The 26,690-nt window shown below is 46.6% G+C and overlaps 1 long non-coding RNA gene across 1 annotated transcript in view; it reads left to right on the plus strand.

The window, feature by feature from the left end:
* Positions 1–25,924, plus strand: part of LOC137423793 (uncharacterized) — a 50,830-nt gene extending 24,906 nt beyond the window's left edge. Inside the window, exon 3 of the long non-coding RNA XR_010983787.2 lies at positions 25,147–25,924. This is a non-coding gene — a long non-coding RNA (uncharacterized LOC137423793). The remainder of the gene's footprint in view (positions 1–25,146) is intronic.
* The last annotated feature ends 766 nt before the right edge of the window (positions 25,925–26,690 follow it).

The following is a 26,690-nucleotide window of genomic DNA, read 5'->3' on the forward strand; positions in this document are numbered from 1 at the left end:
TGCATAACGTCATTGCCGGGCACCGAATGGGGCTCAGCAGTGACGCACGCTGAAAGGGAGTACTCAGTTTTCACTCTGGTTGTTTTCTTGCTTTCTTGTTTGTTTGTCCGGGCGATATCTCAGCCATCCTTTGAGCTAAGAAGCTTAAATTTCGGCACAATAGTGAGCAAGTACTTTGTCAAAAACTCTATTTTTTGTTTTTTGATTAATCAATTAATTGATGAGTTATTTAATTATTAGCGATTAATTAAGTACTTATTTATTTCCTTTCTCTTCTGACCATTATCTCAGGCACCTTTTGAGTTAGGAAGCTGATATTTGGACATGCCAATGACCAAGTGATTTGGCTGCAAAGGCTGTTTTTGATTTATTGATTAATCAATTAATCGATTAATTATTGCATTATTTGATTAATGACTAATTTTTTTTTTTTTTTTTAGTTGCAGATTCGGTTGAAATGGTGGTGGTTTATGTGTTCTATTAGCGAATTGATTAATTATTTTTTAAAATGATTATTATTTATTTATTTTCATTCTTATTTATTTATTTATTTTCTTTCTCATCTGGGCAATATCTCAGGCACCTTTTGAGCTAGGAATCTGATATTTGGACATGACAATGACCAAGTGATTTGGCTGCAAAAGGTATTTTTTATTTATTGATTAAATAATTAATCGATTAATTATTTAATTATTCGATGAATGACTTAATTAATTAATTTTTTTAAGTTACAGATTCGGATGAAATGGTGGTGGTTTATGTATTCTATGAACCAATTGATTAACTATTTAATTATTTATGATTATTATTTATTTATTTTCATTATTAATCATTTATTTATTTTCTTTTTCATCTGGGCAATATCTCAGGCACCTTTTGAGCTAGGAAGCTAATATTAGGACATGACAGTGACCAGGTGATGTGGCCATAAAGGATATTTTTGATTTATTGATTAATCATTTAATCGATTAATAATTATTTATTGATTAATCAATTAATTATTTAATTTTTTATTAATGACTTATTTAATTAAATTTCTAAAAGATACATCTTCGGATGAAGCACTAGTGGTTTAGTTATGCTATGAGCCAATTGATTAAGAAAATATTTTATGATAATCTTTTATTGATTTTAATTATGCAATTAATCAATCAATTAGTGTACACCTCTCCCTCCCAATGCAGTCTCTATGAGCTGCACTGCGGTATTGCCGAGCGCCAGAGGCTTCGGCTTGGGAACCGGGTTATTCAAATTCAGCATACCCTAATTATGTTAAAAAGTGAGGTTCCCAACTTTTACCCAAAAATGCACCTAACATTCACATTTCTCAGAAATCCGTCTCGTCTATGTACTTTTTGATTGTCCCGTCCACCCTTATCCCCATATTTAATTGTAAATAAACCCCATTGTAATTATAAAGAAGCTTTTTCCTGCCTTTTGCCCTCTCGTGCACATATTCCACCACCCAAATTTGGTTTAATTGGAATAACCATGAGGAACGGTAAGTTAGGATAAGAAATGGTAATTGAATGCAGTTTGACGTTACATCTTTCGGCTGTTCACGGGACCCAAGGTAATATGTGCTGAGGCATATCGCATCTGCAGGTCTCAGACGCGACATTATTCTGTACTGAACAAAACGCTCAAGTCAAAGTTATATCACAACATTAAAAATCGGCTTGCGCTCACATCTAGAAATAATCCAATTAAACTAAATGAGGGAACATCCATCTATTACGTTTTACAAATTTGGCAGAATTTTTAACCTTCCTCAACCATCAATACCTGCCTGGAGGCACAGATGCATCTCCCTGATTATGGGAAAGAGCTTGTAACAGGCTCGGCTAGTGAAGGTAACTATTTCCGCATGCACATCAACCAATACGGCATGGTGGAGACAATCACCTGCTTGTCTAAGGAGGAACTGCCTGTCGGAAACTTCTTGAGTCTATATGGCTGCCATGAGCGCCTGTTGAATAACCTCTCGTCTCGCTTCCACGAGGGTATCATTCCAGATTTGTACAGATTTTTCAAGCAATCTTGGTGTCTGGCCATCTTTAATGATCGTTTCCAACATCTTTGTCAAGAGCTCAGGAGACTTGCTTCCACCAGACTTTTCGACGATTCGGAGTCCCTGCAGGAGATGGCAGTGCAACTCATTGATGGAGACCTGGTGGCATCCGAGGGCTCACGGGACTTTCTTGAAGCTGCAGCGCAAGAGCTTGGATACAAGAAAGAAATGGATTTCCGAATCTTGACTTTCCTTTCGAACAATAACTACCATCTACCCATGTATGTGCAGCCCTCCTTAGCACAATAACTACCATCTACCCATGTAGGTACAACCCTCCTTAGCACACTAACTACCATCTACCCATGTATGCACAACCCTCCTTAGCACACTAACTACCATCTACCCATGTATGCACAGCCCTCCTTAGCACACTAACTACCATCTACCCATGTATGTACAGCCCTCGTTAGCACACTAACTACCATCTACCCATGTATGCACAGCCCTCCTTAGCACAATAACTACCATCTACCCATGTAGGTACAACCCTCCTTAGCAAACTAACTACCATCTACCCATGTATGTACAACCCTCCTTAGCACACTAACTACCATCTACCCATGTATGTACAGCCCTCCTTAGCACACTAACTACCATCTACCCATGTATGCACAGCCCTCCTAAGCACAATAACTACCATCGACCCATGTATGTACAACCCTCCTTAGCAAACTAACTACCATCTACCCATGTATGTACAACCCTACTTAGCACACTAACTACCATCTACCCATTTATGCACAGCCCTCCTCAGCACACTAACTACCATCTACCCATGTATGCACAGCCCTCCTCAGCACACTAACTACCATCTACCCATGTATGCACAGCCCTCCTCAGCACACTAACTACCATCTACCCATGTATGTACAGCCCTCCTCAGCACACTAACTACCATCTACCCATGTATGCACAGCCCTCTTTAGCACAATAACTACCATCTACCCATGTATGTACATCCCTCCTTAGCACACTAACTACCATCTACCCATGTACCTACAACCCTCCTTAGCACAATAACTACCATCTACCCATGTATGTCTAACCCTCCTTAGCACACTAACTACCATCTACCCATGTATGACTACCAGCTACCCATGTATGTACAACCCTCTTTAGCACACTAACTACCATCTACCCATGTATGTCTAACCCTCCTTAGCACACTAACTACCATCTACCCATGTATGACTACCAGCTACCCATGTATGTACAGCCCTTCTTAGCACAATAACTACCATCTACTCATGTATGTACAACCCTCCTTAGCAGAATAACTACCATCTACCCGTGTATGTACAACCCTCCTTAGCACAATAACTACCATCTTAGAGCCTGGTGTTGGCTTAGCGGTTAGGGTGCCGGCTTGGGATCCCAAGATCCTGGGTTCGAATCCCGGTCGATCGCTGAATTAACGCCAGGGGGGTTGACTCAGCCTGTTCATCCTTCCGAGGTCGGGAAATTGAGTACCAGCTTGCTGGGATGAATGATCACGGTGTGTACCCCGATTTAGAATAGGTGCACCGTATCCCTGCGCATCGTAAAGGGCGACCAAGGGTTGGCGTCAGGAAGGGCATCCGGCCATAAAAACATTGCCATCCCTGCGCATCGTAAGAGGCGACCAACGGTTGGCGTCAGGAAGGGCATCTGGCCATAAAAACATTGCCATCCCTGCGCATCGTAAAGGGCGACCAAGGGTTGGCGTCAGGAAGGGCATCTGGCCATAAAAACATTGCCTCAAACAGGGAACCCTGATTGTCATGGGGCCCGCAAGGCCAACCCCCGCTCTAGCGGGGACAAATGGCCTTAAAACGATCATTCATTCATTCATTTTCATTCAACCCCCATTAGTGGATTGGTGGTGGAGTGGGGAAGACCTTGTTATATTACTACGACAGGTGTGGATTTGATTTACACAGCTGCTCAGGGTGCAAATTCCCACACCATACCACACAATGGCTACCTTTCCAGGTTAGTGCAATATAGGCCGCACGGAATCCAGCCCCGATGCTCTGTCATGAGTACAAGTTTCCATCACCGCTCCCACCACCAACCCACGCTCCATTTCCTCCCATCTTTCCTTCCCCTCTATTCATACATGTACAGTGAGACAAACGAAGTAAAAGGGAATCCACACGTCCATGAGGGTTTGTAGAGTTTGATGCTTATTAATGCAAATTATCTGCATGATCAATTATCACAATACCAATTAAAATTGTTTCAGTAAGATTCCCATTAACAGGAGCAAACTGCAAATGTAATGTTTTTTTGTTTAAAATGTTTTGTACAAAAATTGAGATAAAAACACATTTATACTCTCTACCTGGAAGAACGTGTATCCGCAGATGTTATAATCATTCTTTCTAGGCAATGGGTCGAGGCCCCTGAGAGGTTGGACATGTGATAAGGGTTGTGGGAGTAACTCGTGAACAAGGAGTCATCGAGATAGCATGTACAAGAGGAGGTGAATCATGATGGAAATAAGAGGCGATTAAATGAATAAGAGATTATCAACAGGCATGGAATGCAACAGAGGGTGTTGGTATACAGCCCTTCATTGAGAGGGCCTGAACAAAAGATTCAGGAAAAATACATGGGATATATAAATATTGTTACGTGGATGGGGGTCAGGGTGTCCATAGCTAGATTGGCGGTAAGAATAGCATGGACCATGAACCACGTAGCTCAGATTACTGTGATAATGGGGAAAATGGCAGAGTAAGTCGTTTTGTAAAACATACTTTAATCTTACTATAATTCACCAAATGTCCGTCCATCTGTCTGTCTGTCTGTCTGTCTGTTTGAAGGTACCGTAAAAACTGCTGAACCGATCGCCACGATATTTTGGGTGGATAATCCTGGGATCTCCAGGAGTAAAATAGACTATATAGTTTTCCCAATTTCAGCTTTGGTCTCCAGCATTCTCAGGTTTGGACTCCCGCATAACATTCGCGTTCGCATAACGTTCATTGTTCTCATTGTGACGATGTTGTTTTCCCGGGTGCCGCACAAACGGCTGCACCGATCGAACTCAGTGACCTCGGACAAAGACCTTTTATAAAGACACGGGTTGAATCCCTGCTTGAGAGAATTCTAACCCATTTCAACTGAAGGAAACACGTATCGGGAGTACATACGACATAGCGATTGTGAACACGATTAGTTTAATCTCCACATGAGAGAATTCCACGTAGCTATTTGGGCGGTGAATACGCTAACAGATCGCTGTCTCCATCGATCTTGCCAAGGCCGTAACAGCTATCGGCTCAAAATCCTTTTAACTGTTGATTTGGAAGTTTTTATAATGAAGGAAACACGTATTGGGAGTACATACGACATCTCACTCAGGCCAACTGGCATGGTCTTCAAGCAGCCATCAATCATCTGGACTGGTCTCCCATCTCTACCGCCTCTGACATCAACTCATCCTGGGAATTCTTCCAAAGTAAACTGCTCTCTCTCATGCACAGATTTATCCCATCTCGTCTTCAGTTGTCATACCCTTCCTCCCGTCCATGGTACACGGAATCTTGTGGTGAGGCTATTGCCCAGAAACAACTTGCTTTCGTCTCCTGGAAAGCAAATCCAACGGAAGGAAATCTCATTTCCTTTCACAAAGCCCGAAACAAGTGTGTGTCCACCCTCAGGAGAGCCAGGAAACAACATCTATCCGTTCTCAGGACAGAACTCTCTTATCTGTCTCCCTCTTCCAAATCCTGGTGGCGTCTGGTCAAATCTGTTTCTGGTGTTTGTTCCCCCTCCATCCCCTCCCTCACCTCAAACGGCCACACGGCTGACTCCGCGCGTGAAAAAGCTGAATGCCTCAACTCTGTGTTTGCCTCTAAATCTTGTGTCCCAAACCCATCCCTCTCTGTACCCACCGTACCCAGTCGTACCCAGCTGCTCCTGGACTCTGTGTCCTTTCCTCCTGACAAGGTGGAAAAGTTTCTGTCAACCCTCGACTCTGATTCTGCAACTGGACCTGACGGCATCAGCCCACGGGTCCTAAAATCTTGTTCTTCCGCTCTTTCACTCCCTCTCTCTGTTCTCTTCACACTCTCTTTTGCTCAAGGTCATCTGCCATCTGCTTGGAAATCTGCCAACATCACCGCTTTGCACAAAAAAGGTGCAAAAACAGATCCTAGCAACTACAGACCAATCAGCCTTCTCTCAATTATCAGTAAAGTCATGGAATCCATCATTGCTTCAGATATGAAATCTTTCCTCTTCTCCAATGGCTTGATCTCTGATCATCAATTTGGTTTCAGACCTGGTCACTCTACTCTGGACATGCTGCTTCTGCTTTCTCAGCAATGGATGGAGGTCCTCAATGCCAAACAGGAAATTCGAGCTGTCTCCCTTGACATATCACGTGCCTTCGATACGGTCTGGCACCCCGCCCTGCTCACCAAACTCTCCTCTGTTGGTATCCATGGAAATCTCCACGCATGGCTGGCGGACTTCCTCTCTAGTCGTAGTCAACGTGTGGCGCTGAATGGGTTTCTCTCATCTCCTCTTCCTGTTCAGGCCGGAGTTCCCCAAGGCAGTGTTCTGGGCCCTGTGCTTTTTCTGGTCTTCATCAATGATCTCCCTGACTCTCTTGAAAATCCTCTCTATCTCTTTGCTGATGACTCTACTCTCTGTCGCTCCATTCTTCATCCCTCAGATCGACAGTCTGCAGCCTCCTCACTCTCTGCAGACCTGGACAAAATCACAGACTGGGCAAACAAGTGGAACATGTCTTTCAATCCTGACAAATCTCACACGCTTACAATGTCTCTCCGAAAAGACCGACTGGACAACCCTCCCATCTACTTTCTGAATAATCCTCTCCAAGAAGTTCTGTCACTCAAACTTTTGGGTCTCACTATCTGCCATGATCTTTCCTGGGAAAACCACATTTCAAATCTGGCCTCCAAAGCCAGTCGCCGACTGGGCATCCTCCGTCGTGCGAAGTCCTTCCTTGGCACACCTGAGCTCCTCACCACGTACAAGGCTTTCATCCGCAGCTCAATGGAATACTGCTCTCCCGTCTGGGCTGGTGCTCCTGCCTCACACCTAGCTCGTCTTCACGCTGTTGAAAGCAAAGCATTCAGAATCATTGGAATCTCCCGCGATGAAGCTAACTCCAAGGGCCTTTCACTCACTCACCGCAGGCAGGTTGGTGGTCTTTCCGTCTTCTACCGACTCCTCTCTGGCCTTGCCCCCCCAGCTCTCTCTGGGCTCTGTCCCGCAAATATTCCTACAGGTCGCACAAGATCTGCCTGCAACCCTCTTATGGTTAAACTGCCAAAATCAAGACTCTCTGCTCACCTTCACTCCTTCATTCCTCTTTTCTGCCGCCTCTGGAACAAACTCCCTCACTCTCTTCAATCCCACTCCTCCCTCCAGGTCTTTAAAACAGCTGTTCACCACCATCTCTTATCTTCCCCCATCCAAAATCTTGATCTTTTCTATCCCCGATAATTTCACCCCAATTCCACTTTTTGAAATACCAACTTCTGACCTGGAAGTCCTTGGTGTCCTTGTGTTTTATACTTCTCCCACCCCCCACCCCCCACCCCTTCCCACGCCTCGTCCCCCCGAGCCCTCTCCCTCCCACACATCTCCCTGCTCTCAAATGTTGTGTGCTCTCAAGTGTTTGTGTGCTTCCCATTCTCTTGTCTTCCGCTCCCTCTTTTTATATATTTTGTTTGTCTGGTTGATTTGTTTGTGAAGTAAATGTCAGCTCTTTCACGAGCCTCGATTCAGTATACAAAAAAAAAAAAAAAAAAAAAAAAAAAAAAATCTGTAGGACTGAGTGCACGGGTCTTCAGTATCAAGCTTAAATCTGTCATGGCGGATCTGAAGAGCGGAATGTTTGGAGAAGTGGTGAGCTGCTTCGGCATGAAGGAGGATCAGAAACGTGGACTCCCACACTGCCACATCCTGCTGATACTTGCTCCTGCATGACGTTATTTTCCCGGGTGCCGCACAAACGGCTGCACCGATCGAGATTTAATGGATGTTTATATAAATCGTTTAAAAGAAAAAAAGCCTTCAATTTCTGATATTTAGCCTTTTAATTTGGGCCTCCCAATTGAAGCCCCGCCCATAGGGCGGGTACGTTGCTAGTTTTAAGACAATGCTAGTGTAAGTTTATTGACTAAAACCTCTTGTTTTTGAGTGAGGCATGGTGAGGACTTGCGCACAAAGGCATAACGGGAAAGCACATCGCACTTGAGGAGGAAACAGCACAGAATGTTTGGCCAGAGGACGACAAGCCATAGCAGCGAGATCGGATGCGGAGTCTTGGAGTAATGCGTAAGACTTTTTATTTTATATATTTTTATTGTACACTATCAGGAGTACACTGAGTTTCCGAGGGGTGGGGGGAGGCAGGAGAGTGAGGGGTGAGGAAGGGAGTGGAGGAAGTGGAAGGGGGAGGGGAGAGAAAGGTGAGGGGAAAGATATACTACAATTACTACATATACATCTTTGGGGGGTGGAGGGGGGGGGGCGTTGGCTTTCACACGCCCCTCCATTTTGTGGGAGGGAGGGAAGGGAAGGAGGAAAAATGTACCCGTGTAAAGACTGTTTTAACCTCAGTGTTGCCCAGGTAAAAAGGAAATTGTAATACCCTCTGCCACCATCCCCAGGTGGCGCTACAAGGTACACATTTACATAGATAACTTACACCCCTCTCCCGGTCCCCCACACCCTCGCATGAGCCTATGTTACCCCCCAGACAAAGCTGTATTTGTATTTGTACCCCGAGTAAAGTATATAAGTGTTTATAGCTGGAGTACCTGGCGTTGTTCAAGCGAAAAAGAAACATTAACATATTTTGAAATGAGGGCAAATATAATGGAAAAGCAATTACATCCAAATCAAAATCCATCACAAATGTCAAATCATCATTTTACCTTTTCGTTGAAAATCTGCTGCGTTCATCACGTTTCTGAGTTAAGTTTGATGACGTTCAGGAAGAAGAAGAAGCCTTACCACCAACTTTGACCGCTTCCGGAATTGTTTGATTATTCGTGTTCAAATGTCTGGTAATTGTTTTGTATGTATTTATGCGAATGCGTACCTGTATATAACTGGCATTAATCAAAAAGGCTTAGGCAATATCGAGCGGTTCTTTTTTAATCCACAAAAAACAACTTTTCTTTTAAAAAAAATTGTTTTGTTTTTTTTGCATAAAACACTCCCAGGCACTCACTGATGAACCTCGGAAAGTTTGACGAAGATCTGTTCAGCCATCTCTGAGAAAAATGGTGACACACAGACAGACCAACGGCTCTCTTATTCAATAGATAAGTGTATGTGCCTCCCGATACTCTTTGTCCTTTGAGCACCTGGTCTGCTCCAATTATTTATTTATTAGCAACTCATCTCCCCCCCACCCATATACCTTTAATAAAACTATTTTAAGTGCAATGAAAACATTTTCCCATTTTCCTGCTTTCCAGAGCAAACACCGCCAGTTTGACCAACATTTGGGTGAACCTTGGGGAATCCTAGTAATTATGAACCCAGTAAATACCTGGCATGGCCCTGTTTCATGTCTGGCATGGCCCTGTTTGCCTGGCATGGCCCTGTTTCATGCCTGGCATGGCCCTGTTTCAGGATCCGAAGAGGCATTTATACGATCTCTAGCTCAGAGCAACTGTGTTAATGGACCCCTTTGATGGCTTGATGTGTGTATATATTATATATGTATATATATATATATATATATATATATATATATTACATATATTACATATATCCTTCCACTTCCGGTCCGGTATGAAGAGGACGCAGGCGTCACGTGCTCGCCGCTTCTTCAACCGGGCCACTGTCAGTTGCTTGCTTTTTTGGTGGTCGTGCGGATTTTTTGGCCATTGAGTCTGCCCTCTGCATAGCCCCGGCTCTGCTCCCTGCTTCGCCTGCCCGGCTCCTTCGCCTGCTCGCTGTTTCCTCGGGCGCGCTCTCGTGGGTTGTGACCATCGCAGCGGTTTGGTGGCGGTTTCCCGCCGTGATCTTGATTTGTAGCGGCGGCGGTCGATTTCCGCTGCATTTGCCGCTTTGCCGTGATCAACCTTGGCCTCGTGATCGTCTCTTTGCTCCTGCCTGCCCTCTGCTTGGTCCCGGCTCTGCTCCTGGCTTCACCTACCTGGCTCCTTCGTTTCCTCAGGCCCGCTCTCGTGGGTTGGGACCATTGTTTCACCTCCTCAACCTTGGCCTCGTCTCGTCTCTCCGCTCTTGCCTGGCATGGCTCTGCGGTACTCCACCGCTAGGCTCCTTCTGCTCAATACCCGCTCCACCCCATCATGCATCTCTGCCATCAAATCAAATGGACTCCTCCGACGACCCAGGTACATTCACCGTGGCTCCAGTCGTAAGTTTGTATATTTGCAATCAGGTCACTCCATCCCCGTCCTCTGGTCGGCTCAGCGCACTCTCACTCTTCGTGCCAGCGCACCTGGTCACAGCAACGCACACGATCGCACCTCCTGCCTACGAACCCTGGCTAAATCACCTGAATTCATCCCTGCTGTTCAAAACAACATCAAGCTCACCCTGTTCAACACCTGGTCCCTCAACAACAAATGCCCTCATCCTGAACGAATACATCCTGGATAACAAACTGGACTTTCTCTGTCTCACCAAAACCTGGCAACAACCTCTGGACTACTACACACTCAACCTCACCACACCCAATGGATATTCCTACGTCAATAAACCACGCTCGGAGGGCCGAGGTGGTGGAATTGCCGTTATCCACCGTCAAGACATCAAGACCAACCTCATCTCCATCTCATCTGCTCCATCATTTGAACACCTGGCTTTTAAACTCTCTGGTCGCACGCAGTCAGTCATGGCTGTCGTCTACCGCCCTCCCAAACCACACCCATCATTCCTGTCTGACTTCTCCTACTTTCTGACCCAGCTATGTTCCCTCTCCCCCTCAATCCTCCTCCTTGGTGATTTCAATATCCACATGGACTCCACTGACTCCACAATAACCACTGACTTCACTGATTTACTCACCTGCTTTAACCTCACTCAACATGTCGACTTTCCTACCCATATCCGTGGTCACATTTTGGACCTTGTCTGCTCCACTGGATTAAATTTGCACCATCTCTCTGGATCCGACCTCACCCTCTCTGACCACTTAGCCATCACTCTGACCATCAACATCCCCGCCCCAACACCAAGGCATTATCGCACTATCAACTTCCGTAAGCTAAACGCTCTTTCACCTACCTCATTCTCATCCACCCTCTCTGAAAAAATGTCCACTTCTCCCTTCATTGACCTCCACACCCCTTCCGACCTCACTGACTACTACAACCATACTCTCTACTCCTGCCTTGACCAGCTTGCACCTGTAAAAACCAAAACAGTTTATTTCACCCATTCTGCTCCCTGGTTTACCCCTGAACTCCGCCTGATGAAAACTCGTGCTCGCCAACTTGAAAGACTCCGCAATAAAACGGGTCTCACAGTTCACTCCCAAGCCTACAAGGACCACCTACAACACTACAAAGATGCCCTCTCCCGCGCCCGCTCCGCCTACTACTCTCAAATTATCCACTCTGGCTCCGGAAACCCAAAAGCACTCTTCTCGACAATAAACAAACTCCTCCGCCCCCTGAACACCACCACCCAGTCATTCACAGTCGACAACTGCATCTCCTTCCTCTCTTTCTTCCAACGCAAAATTGACAACATCTACAACAGCTTGACCACCGCCGCACCCGCTCCTCCTCCAACCACCTGCCCCCCCTTGTCCTGCCATCCCCTGTCTCGGTTCTCCCCAATCTCCCCTACTGACGTCTCTGAACTCCTCATAGGAATGAAAACTGCCACCTGCACTCTTGACCCCATCCCCTCCAGCTTTGTCAAGGCCTCCCTCCCTGCTCTCTCTCCACTTGTCATTGCAACAATAAACTCCTCCCTGTCTACAGGCATCGTCCCACCTTCCTTCAAAATTGCTGCTGTTACCCCCATTCTAAAAAAACCTGGTCTAAACCCTGACACCCTAAACAACTTCAGACCCATCTCCAACCTACCCTTTCTGTCAAAAGTTTTGGAACGCGCTGTAGCCACTCAACTCAAACATCATCTCTCTGCCAATAACCTGTATGAAACATTCCAATCCGGATTCCGCTCCAACCACAGTACTGAAACTGCTGTCCTCAAAATCACCAACGACCTTCTCCTCTCCTCTGACGCTGGCAACCTCAACATTCTCGTCCTCCTCGACCTCAGCGCTGCCTTTGACACCATCGATCACACCATCCTCCTCACCCGACTTGAATCCACCTTTAACGTTACCGGCACTGCCCTCTCTTGGATTAAATCATACCTCTCTGACAGATGCCAGTTCATCTCCATCAATAACTGCAAATCCCCCACTGCTCCCCTCCCCCAAGGTGTCCCCCAAGGTTCAGTTCTTGGCCCCCTCCTCTTCATCCTCTACCTGTCCCCCCTCGGTCACTTAATCCGCCGTCATGGTCTCCAATTCCACTGCTTCGCCGATGACATCCAGCTTTTCATCTCCACCAAGTCCGTCTCCACCGACACCCACTCTATCCTGACAAACTGCATCACTGAAATAAAATCCTGGCTTCAAATCAACTTCCTCAAGCTTAACTGTGATAAATCTGAAATAATCATCATTGGCCCAAAAACGCTCACAAAATCCACCCATAACTTTGCCCTCAACATCGACGGTATCCCAGTATCCACCTCCCCTCACATCCGGAATCCTGGCGTCATCTGTGACCAAACCCTTTCCTTCAACAAATACACTAAACAGATCACAAAGTCAGCCTTCTTTCACCTGAAAAGCATTGCCCGTCTCCGCTCATCCCTCTCCTCCACGGCTGCAGAAACCCTCATCCACGCCTTCATCACCTCCCGTCTGGACTACTGCAATAGCCTCCTCTATGGTTCACCCTAAAAAATCACCAATAAACTCCAATACATGCAGAACCCCGCTGCCCGTCTACTCACCCATTCCTGGACCCGTGACCACATCACCCCCGTCCTTTACAAGCTTCACTGGCTCCCCATCCCCCAGAGAATCCAGTACAAAATCTTCCTCTTGACATACAAAGCCCTCCATAACCTGGCCCCATCCTACCTGGCTGACCTCCTCTCCAGACACACTCCCACCCGCAACCTCCGCTCTGCTGGTACCAACCTCCTGACCCCCTCCATCCGGACCAAATTCAGATCCTGGGGGGACAGGGCCTTCTCCATCGCTGCTCCCACCCTCTGGAACTCACTACCTCACACCATCAGAGACTCCTCCTCACTCACCACATTCAAAACATCACTAAAGACCCACCTGTTCAACACTGCATTCAACATTCAACCCACAGCATTTAACCCCTGACTATCGCCTCTCCTTCTCCCTCCTTTTGCTTTAAATATTTCCCTATTGATTGTCTTTTTGCAATTGTTGTTTTCATGTTTTGTTATGCATTATGTTTTCCACTCTGTCAAAGCGCCTTTGGGCTTCTGGAAAAGCGCTATACAAAATAAATGAATTCTTATTATTATTATTATTATTATTATTATATATTATATTATATATATATATATATGTATATTATATATATATATATAATATAGTATATATATATATATATAGTATATATATATATTACAATATATATATTGTAAATGACAGCACACTGAGCAGTAAAAGAATTTAAAATTCTTTATTATTAGTCTGACATTTCAAGAACAAACTAGTTCTCTTCCTTAGAGGCGTTGAGTGTGGTGTTAACCGTTTGGTTCCGTTGGGGACGGTTCACATGATGGATTGGTCCAAGTCCTTGCCAATCACAGGGTTTCCCTGCATGCAAATGACTGCCGTTTTTGACGTTGTGATTGATTGTGTCGTGCTTTGTATGTGGTGTGTAAGTTGATGTTTCGGTTGATGGAGTTTTTATCAGAGTACCAGGCCTTGACAATCTCGCGGTTCACTCTTAACCCTTCGATAAAGGCATCAGAAATCCTACATGAATGCAGCCATTGGGCCTCGGAGGCCCAACGGATGCATTCGTGTAATGTTTTTTTATTTATTTTTATTTTTTATAGATTATTTTTCTTCAATATCCTTTTTCAATCCAAGTCGATACTCATTGCTCATGGATGTGTATTTGCTCAGAAAATGTGAATAATTGATCCTAAGAGTTGGAAGAATCCCATACAAGTACTGCCATATCCCATACAAGGCCACTCTGCCATAAAGCCCAGATCGGTGGACTGTTGCAGTGATGGTTGTCCTTCTCGGAAGTTTCTCCCATCTCCACACAGGATCTCTGGAGCTCAGCCAGAGTGACCATCGGGTTCTTGGTCACCTCTCTTACCAAGGCCCTTCTCCCCCGATTGCTCAGTTTGGCCGGGCGGCCAGCTCTAGGAAGAGTCCTGGTTGTTCCAAACTTCTTCCATGTTAAAATTATGGAGTCCACTGTGCTCTTCGGAACCTTCAATGCAGCAGAAATTTTTTTGTAGGCTTCCCCAGATCTGTGCCTCCACACAATCCTGTCTCTGAGCTCTGCAGGCAGTTCCTTCGACCTCATGGCTTGGTTTTTGCTCTGATATGCATTGTCAGCTGTGAGACCTTATATAGACAGGTGTGTGCCTTTCCACATCATGTCCAATCAATTGAATTTACCACAGGTGGACTCCAATCAAGGTATAGAAACATCTCAAAGATGATCAAGAGTCCTGTGAATCCCCTTATTTTGTGTTTTATGTGTCGGTTTGTGTCGGTTTGACTTTTTGTGTGATTTATGTTGGCTCTTTCACGAGCCTCGATCTTGTATACAAAAAAAAAAAAAAGAGAAATGGGAGGCACCTGAGCTAAATTTCAAGTGTCATAGCAAAGTGTATGAATACTTATGTGAATGTGATATTTCAGTTTTTTCTTTTAAATAAATTTGCAAAACTTTCTAAAACCCTGTTTTCTCTTTGTCATTATGGGGTATTGAGTGTAGATTGATGAGGGAAAAATGAATTTAAACGATTTCAGCATAAGTCTGCAACATAACAAAATGTGAAAAAAGTGAAGGGGTCTGAATACTTTCTGAATGCACTGTATATATTATACACATATACATATATATATATATATTTATACATAATAATATGGACACACACACATATATATATATATTTTTTTTATATATAAAGAGGAATCAAATTCCTGCGAGGGGCTATGTGTGAAAAATTCTGACTCAATGCGGGACTCAAACCACGGACCTCTATTGATTACACGTCAACAGCCCACTGTGCTATTGAGCCAGCCCTAATCTCCTCAAAACTTTCCACACTTAACACTGCGAGCTTTATAATGGCCGATGTCTTACATGCCTGCTAGGCAGACCCAAATGTTTGCGTAAGTATATTGTTACGGACACGACTTAGATGTTGCTTGACCGAGCGGAATGGCCGCCGTGTTCGCACAAGTTACCCGATTACACTCGAACGTTGGCCGAATCGCGCTATGCTAAATCAATGAAGGAAAGGACACAACGGCTGGGATTAAGGCAACGACACAAGGGGTACAGTTCTCAAGACCTCCGGAGGAGGATATAATATTGGTTATGCAGAACGGTTAGATTACACGGCAAGAGGTAAAGCACAGCAAGATGGGCACTTAGACACAGTCTTTTCTTATTCCCGACAGACCACAGACAAACGGGACAAGACTGACTTACACGGGGATTGATGGCAGGGGAGGGCAGGCAGTCGATAGCTCAAGGTGCACCTTGGCTCAGGGGCAGAATCGACCCGGTCCGGTCCCGAGATGCCAGGAGGTATTTCTCAGCGCTAGGAGGTGGCGTCCTTTCTTTTCCGTAGCTGAGGCGCATCTGACGTCACCTCCGTCTTCCTGCGCATGTCCAGCGGGGAGTGACACGCCCTCGGCTCGTTAGCTCCGCCCCAGATGGAATCGGTCCGCCGCTTCTTATTGGGTGCGGGGGGTTACCGGGCTCCGCCCTTGACGAGGAGCTGACAGTGAGCCCCTGCGTGGTAACCCCGTCGGAGCACATGTTCAATGGCGGCTAACCAAGCCGGAGTGAGGACGCACACTCCCCGCGCCGCCGCCGCGCCGCCGCCGCTGTTGTTGTTGTTGGTGTTGTTGTTCCATGAGGAAGAGATGCGGGGAGGTATTGGGAGGTCCTAAACTTACTAACGGTGCCATACAATCACATTCTGGTGCAACGAAGAGTCAGAATTAATGGAAACGAGTCCTTAACTGACATAGACTAAGAATAACTAGCAAGATGTCCTATAGTTGTATACGTGAGATGCGGTGAACCTGGGCACGACATTTAATGGGGGAAATAGGGGAAGGTCGGTTCTACAGAGTGTTGTTTACAGAAAATGGGACTAGGGAATGGGGGATTGGGGATAGTTGGGAAGTATTGGGGAAATAGGGGAATATTTACAAGCGGATATGGATGGAGGCCAAATCCCATATCCGCAACATTGCACCCTTCTCTACCTCGGGGCGTCCCGACCCGATAAATTTTTACCTACGTTAGTGTGGCACTCAGATGTAGTTCCCTCTACTATTAACTCAACCCTGAGTGCGACAGTTTTACAGATGTTCACAAATGAGTAAATATGTCCCCCTGCGACGTTGCACCCTTCTCCTCACAGAAACACACCCACAGGATAACCGAATCGCGGAAAGAATCCTCAAACTAAACATACAGCCGGTAGGGAGCATTATTTATACAAGACTACACTGATATTTACACTACGATCCAGGACCTGTTTTTGGAGGAACACATGCAGATGTTATGCATAGAGAGAGCACGCATGCCAGCCTCGATACACCAACCCACGAGTGCTCTGTGGCCCTACGGCCTTTAATAATGTGCAGAGCACCCCATCCAAGCACCAAAAGCACCACCCCATAACACAGTCAGCACCATCCGGTGCACCAATAAAATGTTCATAGTCACCGGTGGTGTCGCAGCCGGCCGATGTTCTGCCGCTGGTCTTGCCTTCATGTGGTGTACTTGGCCTTCTTGCTTCTTTTAAAAATAAAGAAAGGTGCCAACCGCGTCCATTTCTGTATTGTGGCCGTCAGGGGGCCAACTAAAAGTGGTTCACCTGTATGGCATAGGTGCCACGTTGACCCATAGGTCCATCAACGGGTGGTGCTTGGCCGCAAAAGAACTGCGGTCCATGGTGGGCGGCCACAAAAATTGCGGTCCATATGGTGTATCGATCCAGGCAGCAAGCAGCGAAAGTACAGGCCCACAACTGCGGAGCCAGCACCTCTCTCTCCTCTCTCTCTGCCCCAAAGCCAGATCCTCGGAGGTGGGAGACAAAAAAAAGAAGACAAGTGAGTAAGGTGGTAAGGGCGCAAAAGTGCACGCAATACAAGGTGATGCACACTGGGGGCACATGGGAACCAGGTGAGACAGGTACGTTCCTACCGTACGCCCCCCCCCCCCCACCAGGTAACCTACATTGCCCCTCCCTTACCCCTTACTGTATCCACAAAACACAACACTACCCATAAACATCTACTTTACAAATCAACAAACGTCCCTACTGTCTTCCCCGTTCCTCCCATAAACCAAATTCGTCTTCTCTCCCTCCTAACCAATCAAATTTGCCATTTCCAACTCTCATCAAAATTTGCCATCTCCAATTCAACATCAAAATTTGCCATCACCAATTCATCATCAGTCCCTCCTAGGGAGGGAGAGATGGAATCACCCCAATGTCTCATCCACGTCGTGATGCGTCTCACAAATCCAACAGCAATTCTCATTTCCTGCAACACAGAACAAAGAAAACACAGGTGTGGAGTCATCATGATCACCTCAGGTAAGTGGCTGCGTATGGTGCGACAGGTTCATCAATCCTAACTATTTCCTAAATGACTTTAACAACTTTACATTACCTGGGGTCTTTCCCTGCCAATCCATTGGCCAACTTACACTATGGGTTCTAAAAACCAATTCCCATTGACCAAACTGTGGTGCTTCTCAATTTGGGGTCTCACTCCCCCGATTCATCTCCCGGTGCCTCACACAATTTCTGGGCTGCGACGTGTAGCTCTCCCAGCAGGTCTACCCACCTGCACACTTCCACCACTGCAATTGCCTCCGAGCTTACCTGCTCCTTACCCTAACCTAACTACCTGGGGAAGGCCCTCTGGCGCTCTCCCCACTCGGTGCCCTCTCTGGCACTGGGCTACCCGGGTCCGTCCTCCGGATCCTCGGGCCCCACTTGACACTAACGGCTCCCAGAGCCCACCTGCAGCCTCACCTGGCCGACATCCTCACAGTGGTGGAGTGCCCAATCAACTACACACACTAACAGGCTACACGCCCAGCCATTTCCACAACACTAATGCACCCATCCACAATACCATTCTGCAACCGCACCACAAATGCCAATATCCAACCACAATTTACCTATACCCTCTACCTAACACTTACACTACCCGCCCCGGGTACTCGTGAAAGGGGTCCACTCTTCCCCCATCGACACCTTCGCACCATGCACACCACTCCGTACCACTTACTCCAACTCTCTCCACACCACTCATTCTCTGCTCCATATATTCCACACACCTGTACTTGCACACCTGTGCTCTCACACCTGGTGCCACCTGCACCCTTCTCTCCCCAAGCGCATTCGCGCTGATCCACAACACTCACTACTCATCCACTGCTCCACACACCTGTCCAGTTCTCACACAGCATCATCTCATCTAACTACTCCCCTCTGAAACTTGCGCTTCCCAGTCGTCCCTTTAAACTATTGCGCTCCCTCGTCATTATCATCCACTCTAACCTACCTGCGTCCCCACTACAGGTATCCTTGTCACTAACTAACCTTAACGTCACCTAATGTCATCTTCTAGGTCCCTACACACAATATAACCTAACCCACCCGGGCTAGTTTCCACTGCCATAAACCCCATAAACTATAGCGCATTTGCCCCACTTTGTGAGGGATGACAGAGTTGCCATCCCACCACATCGGGCATCTCCCATTACCAATTTGGCACATCAAATTTCAACAAATCAAAAATTTGCCATTTACTGCCAATTCTACCCATCATCTGCCTTTTTCTAATTTCGGGGCCAAAACACTATCCTCATCATCCGTCTACTCACTAATGCCTCGCGGTGCGCCAATTCCTGTCCAAAGCCCAGCTTCGTAAAGCCGAGCAATGAATGCGGGTTGTTCCGTGCCAGCGGCTGGATGCGTCCGGCATTCGGTGCAGAGACGGGGGCTTACCCGTGCCGAGATCCCACGCACCATCTTGGCACGGAGCCATCCAATGTCCCGATCTCGACCTGCCGGCACGTCTCACCAAAAAGTAGTCGCCATGACGACCCTTCCTATCGGGCTGCCAGCTCCGCCGAGTGGAGCACGGACGCGGCCGTTCAAAGCGCGGCCCGGCGTGGATCGCATACGGCGGTTCTTTCGAAACCGCCGTGGTTCGGATCCCCGCTGGTCCTCGCGGCATGCGAAGCTGCCCGATGCGCACCGAGGGCCCGATTCGGCTATAAGTCGTTCTAACCTCTAACCCGGTTATCGTCGATGCCTCACCTGGATGCTTACAAGCATACGCTACCCCTTTCTTGCTCATACATCCAGCTGTTCCCATGTTCCTCGTCGTACCTTCTCTTACACACCTCGGTACACTCATTCCACTCACAGACTTGGTCACACACCTGACCACCGAACACCTTGGCACACATTCGTCACTCGCACACCTCACCAACACACCTCTTCGCGCCCCCTCCTCGGTCACCTCCTCTGTGACAATCACAGGTGTGCCCTCACTCGCACACCCAACCACGTGCCTCACTACCAATTCCAGCATGCATTCCCACACACGCTCTACCATTCCAGGTGTGCTTCCTTTCTCACCTGTCACAACCAACTCACGCTCCGTGCCACTCTCACTACTCTCACCTCTACTCTTGACAACGCACTCACCCTTACTCCCGACAGTGCACTCTTTCCTCATGCACCTGTCCGTTACACACCTTTCTTGTGCACACTCTTGCGCACACTCTCCCGTCACACCCTCTGTAACACTCACCACACCGCGCTTCCATGTGCTCCCTCGCACACGCGCTACGACCGACTCACTCTCGCCAGCACCCTCACTCCTTGGCACGCACTTTTTCCTCACACACCCCAGAGTCGGACTTTCTCGCACACCTCCTTTTTCACACACCAGACCTGTCGCACACTTCACCAACGGCCTCTCACGAACACCCGGGTCCATCTCGACCCCCAAGCTTCTTAAATCACCTGGCGCATCATACGCACGACCATATTGGTCACCACTTACACCGGGTCCTCTTCCTCTTCGCTTCTCCTCCATCACCTGCGAATCCCTCATCCGGTTAATGAGCACATCATCACGATCCAAACACAGACTTTGGACCAATTCTTTTATCTCCTCTTTTATCTCTTTCTTATCCCCTCTCCGTCGCTTCTTAATTTCGCTCACCCCTTCTTCCACTTCTTCTAATTTCTGCTTCACCTCTTTTATTTCCCGGTACGTCTCCTCAAGTTCGTCCTCTAAGGCTACCTTGACCGTTTCCATGTGCGTCCTCACCTGCCGGTCCTTCGTCTCCATTACCTCTGTCACCTCGTCCAACCTCGTTGTCAGTCCCTCACGTACCACCTGACATTCCCTCTTCGTCGCTATCAAGTCGTCTTTTAGTTCTTTCTGTGTCGCTTTTAACCCTCCTAGTACCGCAGTGTTCCTTTGTACCTGCTCCACTAACTCAGTCTGTCCCACCGTCAGCTGTTCCACCTCCTGCGTCAGGTCCTCTATGCCCCCTTGTAACTTTACAGTCCCCTTTCTCACCTCCTTCTCCATGTGCTCCTTACAGTGCCTCACCTCCTCGCGCACTCCTCCGACCTCCTCACTCACACCTCTTCTGATCTCTTCTCCCATCAATTGCATCTCCTGCCCAGATGCCACCCTCATCTGCTCCATTTCCTCCCTGTGAGCATCCAATTGAGTTTCTACCCCCATTCTGACCCCCTCTATCTGCTGCCCCATTTGTTTAACTTCCCTTTCCGCTTGGTCCCTCATGTCCTTCAATTTGCCTTCCATACTGTTTTCTAACCCCTCTAACCCCTTTTTCATCCCTTCCATTTGATTCTCCTGAACGGCCATTCTGTTTTCTACCCCCATTAACCACTCCTGTATTTCCCCTAATCTATTGTCTAATCCCTCTATTCTACTCCCTAACCCTCCGATCTGGGCCCCCATTTGGCCCTCCAATCGCTCACCCTGAGCATCCATCCGGTTCCCCATTACCCCCATTTGCTCACTCTGAGCCTCTATACTGTTTTTCAAACCTCCAATTTGGTCTCCCATTTGTCCCATAAGGGCCCTCATTTGCAGGAAAAAAAGGTTCGAATCCACCAGCGGCGCTACTACGGTCGCGGGCGCGGTCGCCGTGGCCATGTGCGAGGCGCCATTTTGCGCGCCCGTAACCTCATGCGCGACGACGCTATTTTGCGAACCTGCCACCCTCACTGCTTCGCTCTCCTCATGTCCCTCATTTTGGTCCTGGATCGACCCTGCCTCACTCTCCTCTACCGGAACCCAGCCGTCTTGATCTGCCATAGCGCGACTTTCAAAATTCGGGTTTTTATTTTTGTAAAACACAATCAAATTTCGCCGTTATAATTTCGAGCGCGTGAAACGCGCTCCGGGTCCAATCTCACTCCTCGACACCAATTGTTACGGACACGACTTAGATGTTGCTTGACCGAGCGGAATGGCCGCCGTGTTCGCACAAGTTACCCGATTACACTCGAACGTTGGCCGAATCGCGCTATGCTAAATCAATGAAGGAAAGGACACAACGGCTGGGATTAAGGCAACGACACAAGGGGTACAGTTCTCAAGACCTCCGGAGGAGGATATAATATTGGTTATGCAGAACAGTTAGATTACACGGCAAGAGGTAAAGCACAGCATGATGGGCGCTTAGACACAGTCGTATCTTATTCCCGACAGACCACAGACAAACGGGACAAGACTGACTTACACGGGGATTGATGGCAGGGGAGGGCAGGCAGTCGATAGCTCAAGGTGCACCTTGGCTCAGGGGCAGAATCGACCCGGTCCGGTCCCGAGATGCCAGGAGGTATTTCTCAGCGCTAGGAGGTGGCGTCCTTTCTTCTCCGTAGCTGAGGCGCATCTGACGTCACCTCCGTCTTCCTGCGCATGTCCAGCGGGGAGTGACACGCCCTCGGATCGTTAGCTCCGCCCCAGATGGAATCGGTCCGCCGCTTCTTATTGGGTGCGGGGGGTTACCGGGCTCCGCCCTTGACGTGGAGCTGACAGTGAGCCCCTGCGTGGTAACCCCGTCGGAGCACATGTTCAATGGCGGCTAACCAAGCCGGAGTGAGGACGCACACTCCCCGCGCCGCCGCCGCGCCGCCGCCGCTGTTGTTGTTGTTTGTGTTGTTGTTCCATGAGGAAGAGATGCGGGGAGGTATTGGGAGGTCCTAAACTTACTAACGGTGCCATACAATCACATTCTGGTGCAACGAAGAGTCAGAATTAATGGAAACGAGTCCTTAACTGACATAGACTAAGAATAACTAGCAAGATGTCCTATAGTTGTCTACGTGAGATGCGGTGAACCTGGGCACGACATTTAATGGGGGAAATAGGGGAAGGTCGGTTCTACAGAGTGTTGTTTACAGAAAATGGGACTAGGGAATGGGGGATTGGGGATAGTTGGGAAGTATTGGGGTAATAGGGGAATATTTACAAGCGGATATGGATGGAGGCCAAATCCCATATCCGCAACAATATGTATGCATATGTATGTGTGCATAAGCAGAAGTGCATTGAAGATTAATTGATCCACAATTTTTTATAAACAGGAATCAAATTCCTGCGAAGGGCTAAGTGGCTGCTAAGTGGTCCTCCGCCATCGATTGACATGAACGCCTTCATTAACGCTCGTTTCCATCCGTGGCTTACTCTCGGTGTTAACTGAGAACCAGCCACATGACAATATATACATATGTACATGTACATAATAATATATATTATACACATATACAGACTTGGTATACACAAGTTTGGTTTGGTATACACATATACAGACTTGGCATTTAATATGGAATATTTTTTTTGTGGGGGTGTACTTACTTTTCAAGATGACATAGAACCAAAAGTCCATTGGAATTATGTTGAAATTATTCTAGATTTTGTTAATGTGACCTTTAAAAGAAACAAAAACCACATTTGACATTTTATGTCAAATATGCAAATAAATTGATCTTTGAAAGTGATGTAAACTGATATCGAACTCAATTCATGGACAGTACTGTGTTAAACTTCTGTACGTTTTCCAGAAGTATCTCTTTATTTTGCACATTAGCCAAAAAAAAATTCAAAAAAAACAAAAGCTAAATTATGACTGGGATTACGGACAGTAAAATTACAGTTCAGTACTTCGTGTAACCTCCACGAGCATTCAGGAGAGTACGTACATGTCGAGGCATGCTGTTCACGAGATTTGCCAAGGTTTGGACAGGAATCGCTTGCCATGCAGTGACAAAAGCCTGCTGCAATTCACGCACAGAGGTCGGCTGCTGGTCCAAGTTGTCGATTTGACGCGTTAATTCTGCCCACAAGTTCTCTATCGGATTCATATCCGGGGACATGGCAGGCCACTCCATATGCTCTACACCACGGTCAGCAAGAAAGTGTTGGATCATGCGAGCACGATGAGGCCGTGCATTGTCATCTTGGAAGACAAAGTTTCCTCGAAAGGCTGCACGAGCAAATGGAAGCAATGTTTCTTCCAGAATGACCCTGTACTAGAACTGGTTCAGGTTTCCATTCAGAACAACCAGGTCAGTTTTGCCCCCTGCATGAAACGCAGCCCAAAAGGTCACCCCACCACCTCCAGCTTGGACTCTTGGCACTATACAATCTTCGTTGTGGGCTTCATGCACTTGTCTGCGCACTCGGACGCAGCCATCTTGACGATAGACCAGAAATCTAGACTTGTCACAGAAGGTCACGTGATTCCAGTGTCCTGGCTGCCATTGACGGTGCTCTCTGGCCCACTGCAATCGGCGCTGGCTGTGTTGTCTGGTCAGGCGTGGCTTTCTCAGGGGACGCCTGGCACGATAGCCTGCTTGAACCAGTCGTTGGTTGACTAGCCTTCTGGATACAGGCACATTTGTCAGTTGCTGCCACTCAGCCCTAAGCCGATTAGCTGAATTGGTACGGCCATTGCAGACTAACCGGTGCAGCTGGCGATCATCTCTCCTTGTGGTTCTGCGTGGACGTCCTGGCCTCGGTATTGGAGTAGGGACACCCCTCTGAGCATTTCGTTTCAGGATCTTTGACACCTGACCTTGAGTGATGCCATACTGCCGAGCAATAGCATGCTGTTTCATGCCAGAATTTCGTAAAGCCACCACTCCATGACAAACAGCATTGTCAAGTTGACGGACCATCTCCAGAGGAAGCGGCAATAACTTTTGAAGAGGTGCAGCAGTTGTTTTCCACTAATACAGAACGCAACAACCCTTATATACCCGATTGTGAAGCCAATCGTCAAATGTACGTGTCCTTACATTTTGTCACGCCACCTGTGATATAATCCTGTTGTTGACTTCTTGCTGCGAAAGACAATCAGTGACATGGTTCTTTCAACAAAGACATCACCGAAGGGTAAAATAAACTCACCAGATTGATATACTGAGTTCAGAAAGTAAACCTAAGTCAAGAAAAAAAAAAATTCCATATTAAATGCCAAGTCTGTATATTATACACACACACATATATATATATATATATATATATATATATATATATATATATATATATATATATATATATATATACATATATATATATATATATATATATATATATATATATATATATATATATATATATATATATATATATATATATGGTTTGAGAGAGATGAGAAAATTATGCCACTTAGTCTTTATGAATCATACAATCCGTCTCATTGGTCTTGCACCCTCTGACATGCTCTGCCCCTGCATGCCCCCTCTAGGTTTCTGAAGGCCGCATGTGGTCCACCAGCAACCCCCTTCTGGTGAAACTCCCAAAATCCAGAATCACTGCTCACCTGCACCCATTCGATGCTGTTTGTATTTTCTTTCCCACCTGTGAAACCAACTTCCACAGTATCTTCCATCTCATTCTTCCCAAGAGTTTCAAGGCAGCTGTTCATCAACATCTCAGATCAGATCCACCATCCAAAAGGATCATCTTTTTGGTTTTATGTCAGGTTCCAAAAGTTTCGAACCTCTTCTGTCTCTAGCCAATGCCTTGGGGTCGATTAGGCGGGTAGATGATGACGATTATGCAAATAACGAAGATACTTGTCTGAAGCTTGAGTTTCTAATAAAGAGGGCTTCGGACAGGGACAAAAAGTTGCATAAAAATAAATGACAGCTAGTGTTTGTACACATTGAACATGATAATATCTACAGTCATGCTTCATGGTAGTAGAAGGTAAAAAAAGGTCATCTATTTATTACATACTCAAATGTGGGAGCATTTTGACCACCTGTGCCCCATACGCGCTCCTTCAATTCTGCCTTCTTACTTCCACCATCTCCCAAACTTCTTTCTCTCCTCTCCCCACTCTCCCCACTCTCCCCACTCCTCCCACTCCTCCCACTCCTCCCACTCCTCCATACCTTCATTTCCCTTTCCTATAATCCTCGATATAGGTGGTTGTCTTCACTTTGAAATGTTGTTTTTGTTTGAAACCTTCTTCATGATGTCCCTCCCCTAATCACATTGTCAAAATTAATAATATGCTGTTTGTAAGTGCCATCAAACCAACTTGTCATGAAAGTGTTTAGTAAAATTTTCATCTCTTTCGAGGAGATGCAACTTCAGTAAAGAAAAGAACAGATTGACCCGTCTCATCAGATTATCATCAGATTTATATCAAACATTTTGAGAAATCATAAGGGATTTTTGTAAATGGTTCTCTTTTAGAAGTTCTTGATTGCGTACAGGTGTGCAACAGGTGGTGGGGTGTGGCCAGGGAAAGGGGGATCAGGAGGGGGTCTGCCTACATCTTGGCCATGGCACAGAGTGTAATCCTACTGCTCTATTAATTTTTTTAATTGGTCACTGGCTTTGACACCAATACAAATTGTTTTCTCCTTTTCATGTTAGTGATTCCAGTTACTTAACTGCCAATGTGGGATGCCACCCCAAGAACGGATGAATCCAGGAGGGGTTCTTGAAGTTATTGACGGATTTAAATGAAATCTGCTGGGCAGGTTGAGTGTGTGACATGGACGAATTGATTTGAATTTTGTGAAAATCCGGATCCAGATAAGAGAATAAAATTTTTTTTTAAAGTGATTCTTCACCACGGCGTGATGGGGCTAAAAACGACATATAGCATGATATCTCAAAAAGTTGTGGACAGATTATAACAAAACTTGGTGGACGAGTTGGTTCGGCGACAATAAGAAGCCGATTCGACTTTGGTTCAGGTCCGAATCCAGATTTGGCCTTTTCGTGGGATACAAAACAAACTGTTGAACCTGGTGGAGGTGTGCTCCCGACCGA

This window comes from Myxine glutinosa, chromosome 3 (genome assembly GCF_964187855.1).
Source record: "Myxine glutinosa chromosome 3, kmMyxGlut1.1, whole genome shotgun sequence".
Classification (NCBI taxonomy): Eukaryota; Metazoa; Chordata; class Myxini; order Myxiniformes; family Myxinidae; genus Myxine; species Myxine glutinosa.